This window comes from Dendropsophus ebraccatus, chromosome 4 (genome assembly GCF_027789765.1).
Source record: "Dendropsophus ebraccatus isolate aDenEbr1 chromosome 4, aDenEbr1.pat, whole genome shotgun sequence".
NCBI classification, from domain to species: Eukaryota; Metazoa; Chordata; class Amphibia; order Anura; family Hylidae; genus Dendropsophus; species Dendropsophus ebraccatus.
Window position 1 is genome coordinate 102,611,976 of NC_091457.1, and position 14,096 is coordinate 102,626,071.

Genomic DNA, 14,096 nt, shown 5'->3' on the forward strand with positions numbered 1-14,096 from the left:
TGGGCCGAGCTGGTGCTCAGTGCTTAGGGTGATACCCCAAATGCTCCTAAACCCCTCATTAACGTAGAAGCAATTTGGAGCTATTGTTTGAAGAGAAGATTTAAAAGATATGGCTGAACCTGCTGAAAATGCCACTTTGAAAGCAAACTGCTGTGCTTCTTTCCTCCGGCCACTAGAGGCCACTCTCTCCTCCCAGCTGTCACTCTTGCATCTGGCTAGAGAAGCCTGAAGACGGTGAAGATGGTGGTCTACAGGGAGCCAGGTAATAACTGTACAAAGGTGACCTACACAGGCATACATATATACACAGGGGGAGGCATACACAGGAGTACATAGAGGATACATATACAGTGGTACCTTGGTTTAAGAGTAGCTTGGTTTAAGAGCGTTTTGGTTTAAGAGCTCGCAGTTTTTTTAAAATTGTGACTTGGCTTAAGAGCTCCCTTTACTGGGTGGGAGCGTGAATGGGGGAGGGACATGGTCTGCATAGCGTGGTCTACAGCCCTGTACTCCGACCCAGGAAGTCTCCCTCACCTTCCAAATCATAGCAGATCCACTTCCAGCTGGGGCTTACATCAGGGGACAGGACTGTGGAGGTAATCTCTTCATAGCTATAGCTGTAACCCCTCTCTCCCCGGACAGAGAGCGCTGCATCTATGAGCCCACATATGTCCTGCTCATTCCTTCATGCTCCCTGCAGTCTCTGTCAGCCCTTGTGTTTCCCATACTGTACAGTAACTTATAATATCACATATTCTGTTGTTTTTGAAAGTTTGTTTTATCTGTCCTACATGTTATTCAGAATAATAATTCATTTTGGGGGTGTGGAACCAATTGTCTGCATTTCTATGATTTCTTATGGGAAAATTTGCTTTGGTTTAAGAATGGATTTGGATTACAAGTACAGTCCTGGAACGAATTATGCTCTTAATCCAAGGAACCACTGTATACAGAGATGGACTACACAGGCATACATATAGAATACTTTTATACACAGGGGGAGACATACACAGGAATACACAGAAGCGCATATAGGATACATATATATATATATATATATATATATATATATATATACAGGAGGGGGCATACACAGGTGCATGTGTGTGTGAGTGTGGATTGTGTGTACGCTTATGAAGTGTGTGTGTTAAGGTTCATGTGTGGCTGAGGTAGAAGTCAGCATGATTCAGTGTGGCTTTGGTAGAACAACAACTCCCAGCATGCTCCTGTGTGGCTGTGGTAAAATAACTCCCAGCATGCTCATGTGTGGCTGTGGTAGAACTACAGCTCCCAGCATGTTCCTGTGTGGCTTTGGTAGAACAACAACTCTCAGCATAATCCTGTGTGGCTGTGGTAAAACTACAACTCCAATATACTACAGCTCCCATCATACTCCTGTGTGGCTGTGGTAGAACCACAGCTCCTAGTATGCTACTATGTGGCTGTGGTAGAACTACAGCTCCCAGAATGCTCTTGTGTGGCTTTGGTAGAACTACAACTCCCAGCGTGATCCTGTGTGCTATGGTAGAACTACAATTCCCAGCATGATCCTGTGGGTGTGGTGGAACTACAGCTCCCAGCATGCACCTGTGTGGCTGTGGTAGAACTACAACTCCACCATCCTAAGCCACCCCCAATGCTCCTATCCCTGGCCAAAGACAGATGAGCAGTATGAAACTCCTCTCCACCTCCTCCTCATGGGCAAAGACAGTGTCATCCTCCAGCTGCAACGGCTTCCCGGATGAAGAACTGGAGACGGCCCCCCCCCACCCCCAGTTACATTGATTCTAACACTTGGGGCTGGAGGGCCAACCTCCAGTGCCTCATCCCCGGCCACTGCTTGCCAATAGACAGGCACGGTGGTTCAAAAAAAGGCACCGGTCCACCGGTCCAAAGAAACAATGTATCGGTGGTAAATTTGCTTTAACGTATTATTATTTTTTAGATGTGTGTATTACAATTTGGCTCTATTCACATCAGTGGAACTGGGTTGTAATACCACATACAACCTGAGGACTGGAATGGAGCTGTTTATGAAAGATAGTAGCCATGTTTTTTTTAATCCTGGATAACCCCTGGTTTTGCACAGGGTGACATCTACCCTAAGGCAGGCCCTGTAGTTTTCCTGCCCTCATGTAGGAATCTTCTGTGGTAGTTACCTCCCCCTCATATAGGCATCTTCTCTGTTATTTATGCAGTAACCTGGGGCTGCTATATGTTGTTACCAGTGGGCTAGCTGTTGGGGTATACCAATTAGACACTTTCCTAGTATACCAACTAGGCAACTAGTCACAGTGGCCAGGAGTGGTATGCCCACCCCCGGTTATACTAACTTTGGCTTTGTAAAGGTAGAACAAGGTGCAGGTGCAAAATAGTCCAGGACTTCAACAGGAATGGTTTAATTAAAAAAAAATTCAGTGCAACACAGCTTATATGTTTGAGTATAAGGTGCAAAAAATGTAAGTAATCACAAAAATGGAACAGTCCTTTCTCTTAGTGGACAACACAGAGTAGTAAGCTTGGGTGACTGAGGTATCTGTAGTGTTTCTTGTGTAGAATACGGCTAAGGGACTGTTTTGGGGCCTTGTCTAATAGTGCAGAACTGCAGAGGTGTCGGGGCTATGTGTAGCATAAATTAATGGCTTGCTTGAAGACTCTCATACTCATGGTTTAGAACAGAGATATAGCCCCTTCTGCCAGAAGAGCCCACAGAGTGTCAGCTCTGGTAGTACGAGTCCCGGGCTTGAAGCAAACCTCTTAAGGTTCCACGAGAAGGTCGAGCAGGGATCAATGGAGTTTGTCAGCTTGCTTGCACTTTGCTCCACTGCAGACAAATCCCTAGCTTTGATTTCCTGACTTTGTTTAGAAGGATGTTACCCCAGGCGTAGACAAGGTTGGCAAGGGTTTCGCACTGCATACTTGTCAAAAAGTCTCTCATAAGAATCAGTCATCTCTTCTCCCTGTCAAGGGCCCTGGCCCCCAGGCCCGGGCCAGGGCGTAAGCTGTAGGAGGAACACTATTTCTGTCTTTTTCATCACACCAAGTAGGAGGCTAGGATAAGACCAAAGACCTCCCACCAGGAACTAGCAAGGCATAAATAGGGGTGACAAAGACTAACCTCCTATTGGTGGGGACAGTGCTGGATGGAATAGGCGTCAGTGTCTAATAGGTAGTGTGAGGCACCCAAGCTACTGATTGATAAACAGACAACAGAACAATGAATACAGTTAATCCTTTACAATCCTCCAGCTGTGCAGGAGAATAGGGGAGAGTGAGACACCATGTGGTGAAATTGCAAAACAGCAGCCTTCAGCCCAGAGTGTGACACCTGACATAAGTACCTTGTGACAGTTAACATAGAAATGCAGCGGCACACCTATCCTGGGACAAAACATTTAGACCCCTTCTCATGTGCATAGGCATCTTCCTGAAAATTTTGCCCTCCTCCCACCTATGCAGGCATCTCCACTGGTAGTTACCCCCCCCCCCCCCTTCATATAGGCATCTCCTCTGTTACTTAGACCTCCTCCCAGTGGCTTCTCACTCTGTCAGTGTTACATTTAACTGTGAGTGCTCATTAAAAGCACTTACAGTGCGGGGGTAGTGGGACACATAGGTGCAGTCCCAGGACGGCGGGACATTACCCAAAAATTGTCCAGTTGATCTGGGGCGGTTGGGACATATGAGTCACAACAATCTACTCATGCTTATGTACCTCACACGCTAATGTCAGTGTAATATTAGGCTGCAGTCTCCTCACCTGACAGACTACCCCCATCTCAGGATAGCTTGTGGAGGAGGTCAGGACCTTAGATAAGGGTGTAGTAAATTATCCTGGGGGTGGGCAGCCCACATATACATGCACACACACAGCAAAGATGGATTCTTCCATTTTCTTTGCAGCCTGCCATGCTTTGACTCCTCGCCCCTTCTCTTTGACCACAGGCCTGGGAAGAGACCTGTGGAGGGTGTGCATACAAATATAATATCCACCCAGCAGCTGTTCATGTGCATGATGGTCTCTCTTCTTTCACATATCCTGGACGCCCTACTTGCTTTGCTGATAGTCAGGTGTGGTAACTGCACTGTTATACCTAAACCCACATCAGATATGCAGAATGAATAATGAATTATTTGATTTAAAGACATAGAAAGCTCATGGCTGGGAACCCTTGGTTTTGGGGAGCAGCTCCCATTTTATTTTTTACATTGCAATCAATCAGCTCCACTATTGTTAGGGGCTACATGTAACCCCCAGTATGTCATGTACTTGGACATAGCTTGCTGTATGATATCTATCAATATCCCTTGTTATTGTGCATCATAGCAGCAGATTGTCGTGATGCAGTTGCAGCAGATAATTCAGTATTAATAGCTCATGCCTATTCTTCTTATTTAAGAGGGGACCTTGACAGAAGCTCTGAGGTGGCCGTATTTGTTGTGCTTGGTTTCCGTGGTAACAGGAGCATCCATTGTCACAGTACTTTGTGCGGGTGTCTCCATAGAGACAGAAGACGGTGCTAATAACTGACTATATACAGTGTGGAGATGCTGGAGGCTCCATCTTAGATGCTGTTAAATATGTGCAGACAGGCAAGTCTACCACGTTACAAAAACATGAATTATGCCGCATTAGGTTGTATGAGGCCTTACAGGTACAAGGGTGCAGAAAGACTCTTTAAGACCTATGTGGATACCAAGGCACAATGACCACTTTGTTGACTGTAACAGATTCTAGGTGGCAACTATTAACGGTTGGCTTTACACTGCTTATATAATTAGTCAGGCATATGTCTGCATATGTTGTGAAGATATCCATTCTGTGAAATTCCGGATGTGTGGAAAGCTGGGTGGCAGGTTCAGCTGCTATGCGGTGTGCAAGACACTGAACAGTCTGATATGGCACACAAGGGAGATACTATGATAACCCAAAAATGAGATAATGTACCACATGGAGAAGATGCAGGAGCTGGGATGTATTCCACTGAGCACATGGGAAGCTGCAGCCAGGCACATTCCTGCACACTGTCTGCTGGAGGTGATGTGTGGGATCAGCCTTGTCCTGTACTGTATGCAGGCAGCACATAGAAGGAGCAGGCATCTCCTCCCTGAGGTCTGCACGCTATAATGACCATGACAGTACTGAGTGGGGTGTCTACATCAATGATTCTCTTTTGAAGGGATGCAAGGAGGGCTCCTGCTGTCTCCTTTCCTCCTATGGTCTGAGAATACAGTGATGTTCAGGATGACCAGAGACAGGAGCAGCAGCATCATTAACTGAGTGCAGCACATGTTCATTATCAGGGTGGTCATAGGCAGTAGCATCAGTCTCCATGCAGCCAGTTCATCATCTTCTCCCTCAGGGACATGTCATGTTGCAGTAATTCTGGGCTGCTGTCATCTCACATGGGGAGAATGGGCAGAAACCTGAGTTTCAGGAGCAAACAAGTCAAGTGCTTATATGCAGTAGAGCCCCAAAAATCTGCAGCATAGCTGAAGCCCCACTATTACTACCGGTAAAGTACCCTGAACTACAGACTATACCCCTGGAGGCTTTGCCAAGCACACATACTCTGTCCACCACCTCTGCACTGCCCCATGCAGCTCACCTGTCTGCTTTGCACCTGTTCTCCTCTGATTTGTACTTTTAACCCAGTCCTGTGCCCCCATTGTTTGCTCTGAGCCTCCAAACCCTTTTCAGCCCTCCCGCCCTCTGTTCTTCATCCCTATTCTCTGTACATCTTACCTCTATTATCAAGTGTGTAATATTACTGAATCCAGTGATGACATGGACATATGTATAACTACCATTATCTTCAATAGTATTCTAAAAATCATCAGCATAACCACTAGCATCCTTTAAGCATGGCTCATACCCTAGCAGCCAATGCAGTTTATTACACAGCAGTTTTAGGGTAGGCTAGAAAGACTTGCAGTAATCCCATTTATCTGTGGAATTTGAAAATCTAGTTTTATATATAGAGCAGAGAGTTCTATATTGAGCTATAAGTCAGTGCCCCCATCACCATCACAGAGTGCGCAGGAGAACAAGCAGGGGAGGTGCCTAAAGTTTTCTTGTGATGTCATCAGGGGCACATCACTCCCCCCCTCCATGTGTGGGAGGGTCCACGTGTCAGTTTGAAGCTGTAAGTTTCACAAGGGGGCTTTAAGTAAAGAACACATGGAGAATACAGCATCCTCCTGATCTGTGTGTGAGCTGCATCTGCTGGGGGGAGAGCATTGCAGGGGACAAGACTCAGCCATTCTCCAGCACCAGTCCTACAATACCAAGGTAAGATGCCATGGAGGGAGTGGATTATGTAATCTACTCACAGGGGTATAGAAAGGAATGTGTCACTGGCATACTGATCCGCAGAGCTGGCAATCAGAATTAAAAACAACACAGCATGGTGGAGGCTGGCATATAATAAGAGTGCCCACTTGCCTTTAGACCTGAAAGCAGCAGCACCACCAGGGGAACAAATCCAGGTCCACATTCTGCATCCTTGTCTTTGCTTACATAACTTGGCTGTATTAACCTCTTCATGGGTCCTTCTCATTGTGTGCAGTTTTCTAGGGTCAGGAGCTGCCAGTAAAGCTGCCTGTATTTCGACCTGTCCACGTGTATTGAGCCCTTTCTGCGTAATGAAGGGTTAATCTCTCGGCTCAGCAGAGTATTTCTGTCTCCCCCCAACGGGAGATGCTATTTTGGCAGAGATTTTTGTCACCTTCCAGCGGAGTGTTCCAGACAGATTTGTGAAGGAATTAGGTCTGTTCCCCAGGGGGACACCTCTTCCCTCTGCTATGGCTTGGTCGCCACATATTGTCTGTGCTCTCAATATTTCATTGTATATTGGAGACCCCTGAGGTCCTGATTCTCTCAGCAAGGTCTGCCCCTGGTCCTGATCCTCTTTGTCTATGGTATATTGAAGACACTGATGTTTGTCCTGTTTTTGTTACTCTCGTTTTATTGCATATTGGAGACCCTGAGGTCCACCCTGGTCCTGTCTTTATATGGTATATAAAATAACCTGAGGTCCTTATTTCCTGTTGTATGGTATACTGAAGACCCCAAGGTGTGCCCTGGTCTGGATCTTCTCATTGTATGGTATATAGGATAACTGGAGACCTGTCCATAGTTTTGATGTTTTTATCGTATGATTTGGGGTCTGTCCTGGTACTCATCTCCTTATTGGATGTTATACCGGAGACCCTGAGGTCCTATGCTGGCCCTGCTCCTGTACTTGTAAGGTAAATTAGGGACCCTGATATCCTGCCCTGGTCCTTATTATCCTAGTGCAAAGTATATTAAAGACTGTAAAGATCGTCTGCCCCGCTCATGCGCCTCTGCTTCTATAGTATATTGGGGACCCTGAGGTCTGCCGCCGCTCCTGGTACTCCTATTGTATAGTATTTTGGAAGCCCTGAGGTCTCCCCTTGCTCCTGCTCCTCTGCTTGTATAGTATATTGGGGACCCTGAGGTCTGCCGCCACTCCTGATACTCCTATTGTATAGTATTTTGGAAGCCCTGAGGTCTCCCCTTGCTCCTGCTCCTCTGCTAGTATAGTATATTGGGGACCCTGAGGTCTGCCACCGCCCCTGCTCCTCTTATTGTATACTATTTTGGAAGCCCTAAGGTCTCCTCCTGCTCCTCTACTTGTATATTATATTGGGGACCCTAAGGTCTGCCACCGCTCCTGCTCCTCTTATTGTATAGTATTTAGGAAGTCCTTAGGTCTCCTCCCGCTCCTTCTCCTCTGATTGCATTGTATATTAGAGACCCTAAGGTCTGCCATGGGTCTTGCTCCTCAGAGTTGTGCCCCAGGTCCTGATCCTGGTCCCGTGGTCCTGATCTTCTTGATAAATAATATATTGGAGACCCCAACATCTTGCCTGCTCCTCATTTTCCATTTTCTTGAGTACTTGAGACCCTGAGGTCTGCCCATGGTCTTCATTTTCCCCTTGTATAGTCTATTGGATAGCCTGAGGTCTGCTCCTGGTCCTAATCTTTATACTGGATGTTAATTAAGACAGTCTGGGGTCTACCCCTGGTCCTGTTCTTCTCAGTGAATGGTATATTAGAGACCCTAAGGCTTGTCCCTAAACCTCTCATTGTGTGGTATATTGTAGACCCAAGGTGTGCCGCTGGTTTTGATTGTCCCATTGCTTAGTATATTGGAGACCCCAAGGCTGATCCCGCTCCTCTCATTGTATAGTACTGTATTATTAGAGACCCAAGGTCTGTCCTTGGTGCTGGTCATCTTATTGTTTGGTATATTGTCTGCCCTTTTTTCTGCTCCTCTCATACATAAAAAAGTAACCTTGCATAGTGTAGGAAAGCCAGCTAGAGGTTGGTATCAAGTTTGTTCAGTAGGTAGTGTGATAACCTGTATTGGTTGTGCTAGTGCAGGCACAACACTGGTGTAGACATAACACAGTATATCAGCTGCTTACAAATCAGAGGGCGCTCAATTCACCACAGCTTGATAAGTAATACTTTTTGCAGAAAATGGAAGACAGATACTGCTACTGACGACCATGAACAGAATCCATATCAGCTGAAATCTTTATTGCTTATGTGTTTCAATATGAGATTGGCGTCTCCCTCAGAACTTGGTTTTGAGATGCTGCTACTTGGAGGCTACATTACTGTATAAAGTTCTGACAGAATATGGTCATAGACAGAAGTGGTCACCTCGACCTTCTCTAACAATAATACTGTCCTGGCAGAGCTTTATAGCTTCCAAGGGGCAGCGTCTTAATGCAAAGGCTGAATGAATTTAGTGTTGAATAGTCTAACCAAAAAAGATTTCTCTTTAGATGCATTCTGTCTGTATTGTGAACAGCACCATTTGTCTTACACCTTCTGCCAAGTTGTTATTTCCTGTTGTATGGTATATTGGAGTCAAGGGTCTGTCATTGGTCCCTAACCTCTTACTGTATCAGGTCAGCCCCCGTCCCAATGATCTCATTCTATGGTGCACGGGATATCCCATGGTCTGTCATTGGATTGCTCATCCCAGTAGCCTACCACTTTATTGTATCATCAACAAGGCTGGCCTCACTCGGCTGTAATATGGCAGCATTTTTTGCATCTGTAATGCAGCAAGAAGACCTGACCTCTTCTCTTCTAAACTTAACCTTGGTAACTATAGGATCCCATGGTGATTTCTAGTCAGTTCAGTTGGGTGATATACTTTTCACACTGGAAACAATAGTATATCAAAATGCCAAACCTCATAGAGGAGCAGTATTGACAATAAAATGGGTGAAACTGTGTGCAGGAATGATCATCAGGTTGACAGCCGGTAAGTGCAGGGAATATACACTGAATATTTTTGGCTATTCCTCATTTACAGGGGAAGTGGCCCAGGGCACTAATTGTGGTGGAGGATGTGGTCTAGATAAATTTAGAGCAGTGCACCATTGATGTCACTGGCTATCTTCAGTGGACAATGCCATCTTATATGCTGGTGTTTGTGGACCTCTTATCTGTAAGCAGCTAGACTGACTGTAATGTATATCTCTAATTTAAAGGGGATGTCTGCTATTTTGTCCACCATGGATAAATCAGACCATTTATCATTTGCAGTAACTGAGACCCTTGAAGTTACACAAGGTGTGCACTCCAGGCTACACACTAAGTGGATAGTGATTCTCTGTGCCTGTAGAAGATGCCAGTGTGTGCCATAAAATTACATAAATCCATTTAGCACTGTAAGGGACGTGCATCGTGTTCTTCCGCATCTCATGAAATTGCTGTGTACAGTGGAGAGGTACATTGCTGCTGGCAGGATAACTGCTCTGCATGACGTCAGACGGATCTGTCCATGAAATATTTCTCTATGCCATAAGATTATTGTGTTATTAACAAACGCTGGAAATCCCATTGTGATCTTGACCCTGGAACTGCACAGCATAGCATTAGATTTGTTACATGAAATTAGTTTGTGTGATGTGAGGGTATTATACAGACACGGCATGTTGTAATGGAGCTGTAACTGTTGGCTTTACTTTAAGTTACAGCACCTATGCAACAGCTTTCATGGGGTACACACATGGTCCATACCATGGGTCTCCAAACTGCGGCCCTCCAGCTGTTGCGTAACCACAACTCCCATCATGCCCGGACAACTAAAGCTTTGGATTTGGCTGTCCAGGCATGATGGGAAATATAGTTTTGCAACAGCTGGAGGGCCGCAGTTTGGAGACCCATGGTCCAGACTCTAGCATATAAGTGAGGGTCATAACACTGCAGTCCATAACTGTATCCTGCAAGTTCTATCAGCTGCATTGATACATCATGTAAAGAGATTCATGGTGCTCCACTCATCATGATATATTGTGTTAAGAGATTTATTCTGCTATTACCATACACTGCATAAAGAGACTTAATATTTGGCCCATAACGGCACATTGTATAATTCATACATATCAATTAAATAAAATATAAAAAAGCAGCAAAAAACATATTCTCTGTAGTCACATGTAACCATTGATAATACACAATCTAGGCACTTTTAGATAATCTGGCCAAAAAGGTGACTCTCAACCCCCAGTCACCCTGGCTAACAACATAAAGAAGAAGGTCACATGATTAGATCAATGTAGATCAATTATTTCTACTCTACTAAACAAATTACCAATTGCCAGATCAGGGTAACGCACTATATTATTTTTAACAGCTGCCAGGAGCCTAAACTGTGCCCCCTGAAATTCATTATGTTCCTGCTGTACCCCCTGATATTACTTACATATGTTGTGCTCCCTGAATTTCTTTTTGTTACTACATACTATACCCCTAATATTACTAATAATATTTACTGTGCACCCTGAAATTACTAATATATTATACACCGTGTACCCTGAAATTCAATATGATATACATCATACCCCTTGAAATTCATTATAATATAAACCAGGCCCCCTGAAATCCATTATATTATTCACTATTCATTATGGTATTAATATGTATAATGCAATCTGTACTCTCTGAAATTCTTTATAATATACACTGTGCCCCCTAAAACTATATATATATTACACATAGTGCCACCTGAAGCTCATCATAATATCCCCCCTTATAGTACATACTGTACCCCCTTCAAATTCAGTATAATATACACTGTGCCCCTAAAACTGCATATATATATATATATATATATATATATATATATACACAGTATACAGTATGACACATTGCACCACCTGAAGCTCATCATAATATCCCCCTGTGCCCCCTGGTTTTGCATCTGTATCCCAGTGGGACAAAGCTGCAATATCTAAGCACCGCTGCTACGGCAGGTAAAGTGTGTGCAAGTTCAGAGTCAGGAAAAACTTATATAAACAATGAAGAGTAATGAATTATTACCTCCATACTGACACGCCATACACGGAAAGCTATAACCAATGATACCACTACATAAAGCCTAAATAATACACACATGACTGCCATCGTTTTAACTACGTACCCTACAGGAGATTACAGTGCAGTAACTAGTGACTTACAGGTGGCATCTACCCTGTTTTGAGTCAAGTGTAGTCATAACTTTACAACTACAAGCGTTTGTCAGGAACGCTTGCAATTAAAGGGACATTTGCAGAACCCCGGAGGCCCATTTGGCCACCGGGTGCTGCAGATGATGACAGCTCAGAGGGCCCACTGTATTGCAGAAGCGGGCAACTTCTATGACTGCTACAGTGGTAGTTACGCCCCTGACTGCAATGATGATTTTTTCCAGCAACGACTCATGTCTGCAGAATCTACCGAACAAATATTCAGCACCTAATAATACAGTCTTCCTTGGTATCTTGTACAGTGAAGTGGCTAGGTGGATTGGGGAAAGGTAAGTCCCCTATTAGGTAGATAGGTCACTTCAGTACATAGTCAAGGGCCCTGAGTAGGTAAGTCTTAACCAGTAGCTAGTCTTTGTCATTAGGTAAATGTCCTTTGTAAGTAGTTTCCCCCATAAAGTCCCCTATTTGTAATTTCCCCCTATTATCCAGGTTGCAATGAGGGGGGTTCATTACAGGTGCAGTGTAGTAACACCACAGGTGCAGTGTAGTAACATCACAGGTGCAGTGTAGTGTAGTAACATAACAGGTGCAGTGTAGTAACATCACAGGTGCAGTGTAGTGTAGTAACATAACAGGTGCAGTGTAGTAACATCACAGGTGCAGTGTAGTGTAGTAACATAACAGGTGCAGTGTAGTAAAACCACAGGTGCAGTGTAGTAACATCACAGGTGCAGTGTAGTAACATCACAGGTGCAGTGTAGTAACACAACAGGTGCAGTGTAGTAACATCACAGGTGCAGTGTAGTAACATCACAGGTGCAGTGTAGTGACAACACAGGTGCAGTGTAGTGACATCACAGGTGCAGTGCAGTGACATCACAGGTGCAGTGTAGTAACATCACAGGTGCAGTGTAGTAACATTACAGGTGCAGTGTAGTGACATCACAGGTGCAGTGTAGTGACATCACAGGTGTAGTGCAGTGACATCACAGGTGCAGTGTAGTAACATTACAGGTGCAGTGTAGTAACACCACAGTTGCAGTGCAGTAACACCACAGGTGCTGTGTAGTAACATCACAGGTGCAGTGTAGTAACATCACAGGTGCAGTGTAGTGACAACACAGGTGCAGTGTAGTGACATCACAGGTGCAGTGCAGTGACATCACAGGTGCAGTGCAGTAACATCACAGGTGCAGTGTAGTAACATTACAGGTGCAGTGTAGTGACATCACAGGTGCAGTGTAGTGACACCACAGGTGCAATGTAGAGACATCACAGGTGCAGTGTAGTAACATCACAGGTGCAGTGTAGTAACACCACAGTTGCAGTGTAGTAACACCACAGGTGCTGTGTAGTAACATCACAGGTGCAGTGTAGTAACATCACAGGTGCAGTGTAGTGACAACACAGGTGCAGTGTAGTGACATCACAGGTGCAGTGCAGTGACATCACAGGTGCAGTGTAGTGACATCACAGGTGCAGTGTAGTAACATTACAGGTGCAGTGTAGTGACATCACAGGTGCAGTGTAGTGACATCACAGGTGTAGTGCAGTGACATCACAGGTGCAGTGTAGTAACATTACAGGTGCAGTGTAGTAACACCACAGGTGCAATGTAGTGACATCACAGGTGCAGTGTAGTAACATCACAGGTGCAGTGTAGTAACACCACAGTTGCAGTGTAGTAACACCACAGGTGCAGTGTAGTGACATCACAGGAGCAGTGTAGTAACACCACAGGTGCAATGTAGTAACAATACAGGTGCAGTGTAGTAACATCACAGGTGCAGTGTAGTAACACTACAGTTGCAGTGTAGTAACACCACAGGTGCTGTGTAGTAACATCACAGGTGCAGTGTAGTAAGATCACAGGTGCAGTGTAGTAACACCACAGGTGCAATGTAGTGACATCACAGGTGCAGTGTAGTAACATCACAGGTGCAGTGTAGTAACACCACAGTTGCAGTGTAGTAACACCACAGGTGCAGTGTAGTGACATCACAGGTGCAGTGTAGTAACACCACAGGTGCAATGTAGTAACAATACAGGTGCAGTGTAGTAACATCACAGGTGCAGTGTAGTAACACCACAGTTGCAGTGTAGTAACACCACAGGTGCTGTGTAGTAACATCACAGGTGCAGTGTAGTAAGATCACAGGTGCAGTGTAGTAACACCACAGGTGCAGTGTAGTGACATTACAGGTGCAGTGTAGTAAGATCACAGGTGCAGTGTAGTGGCATAACAGGTGCAGTGTAGTGACATAACAGGTGCAGTGTAGTGACATCACAGGTGCAGTGTAGTGACATCACAGGTGCAGTGTAGTGACATTACAGGTGCAGTGTAGTAACACCACAGGTTCAGTGTAGTGACATCACAGGTGCAGTGTAGTGACATCACAGGTGCAGTGTAGTAACACCACAGGTGCAGTGTAGTAACACCACAGTTGCAGTGTAGTAACATCACAGGTGCAGTGTAGTGACATCACAGGTGCAGTGTAGTGACATCACAGGTGCAGTGTAGTGACATCACAGGTGCAGTGTAGTGACATCACAGGTGCAGTGTAGTGACATCACAGAAG

At 45.0% G+C, this 14,096-nt stretch overlaps 1 protein-coding gene across 2 annotated transcripts in view; it reads left to right on the forward strand.

Moving 5' to 3' along the window:
- The first annotated feature begins 4,508 nt into the window (after positions 1–4,508).
- The window catches only part of CAMKV (CaM kinase like vesicle associated), an 81,678-nt gene continuing 72,090 nt past the window's right edge, over positions 4,509–14,096 (forward strand). Inside the window, exon 1 of one of the 2 annotated variants that reach the window (XM_069968660.1) lies at positions 4,509–4,597. The gene's annotated coding sequence lies outside the window, so the exon portion shown is untranslated. Of the gene's footprint in view, positions 4,598–6,251; positions 6,293–14,096 lie in introns of those variants that run through there. The other variant, XM_069968661.1, reaches the window with a different exon arrangement.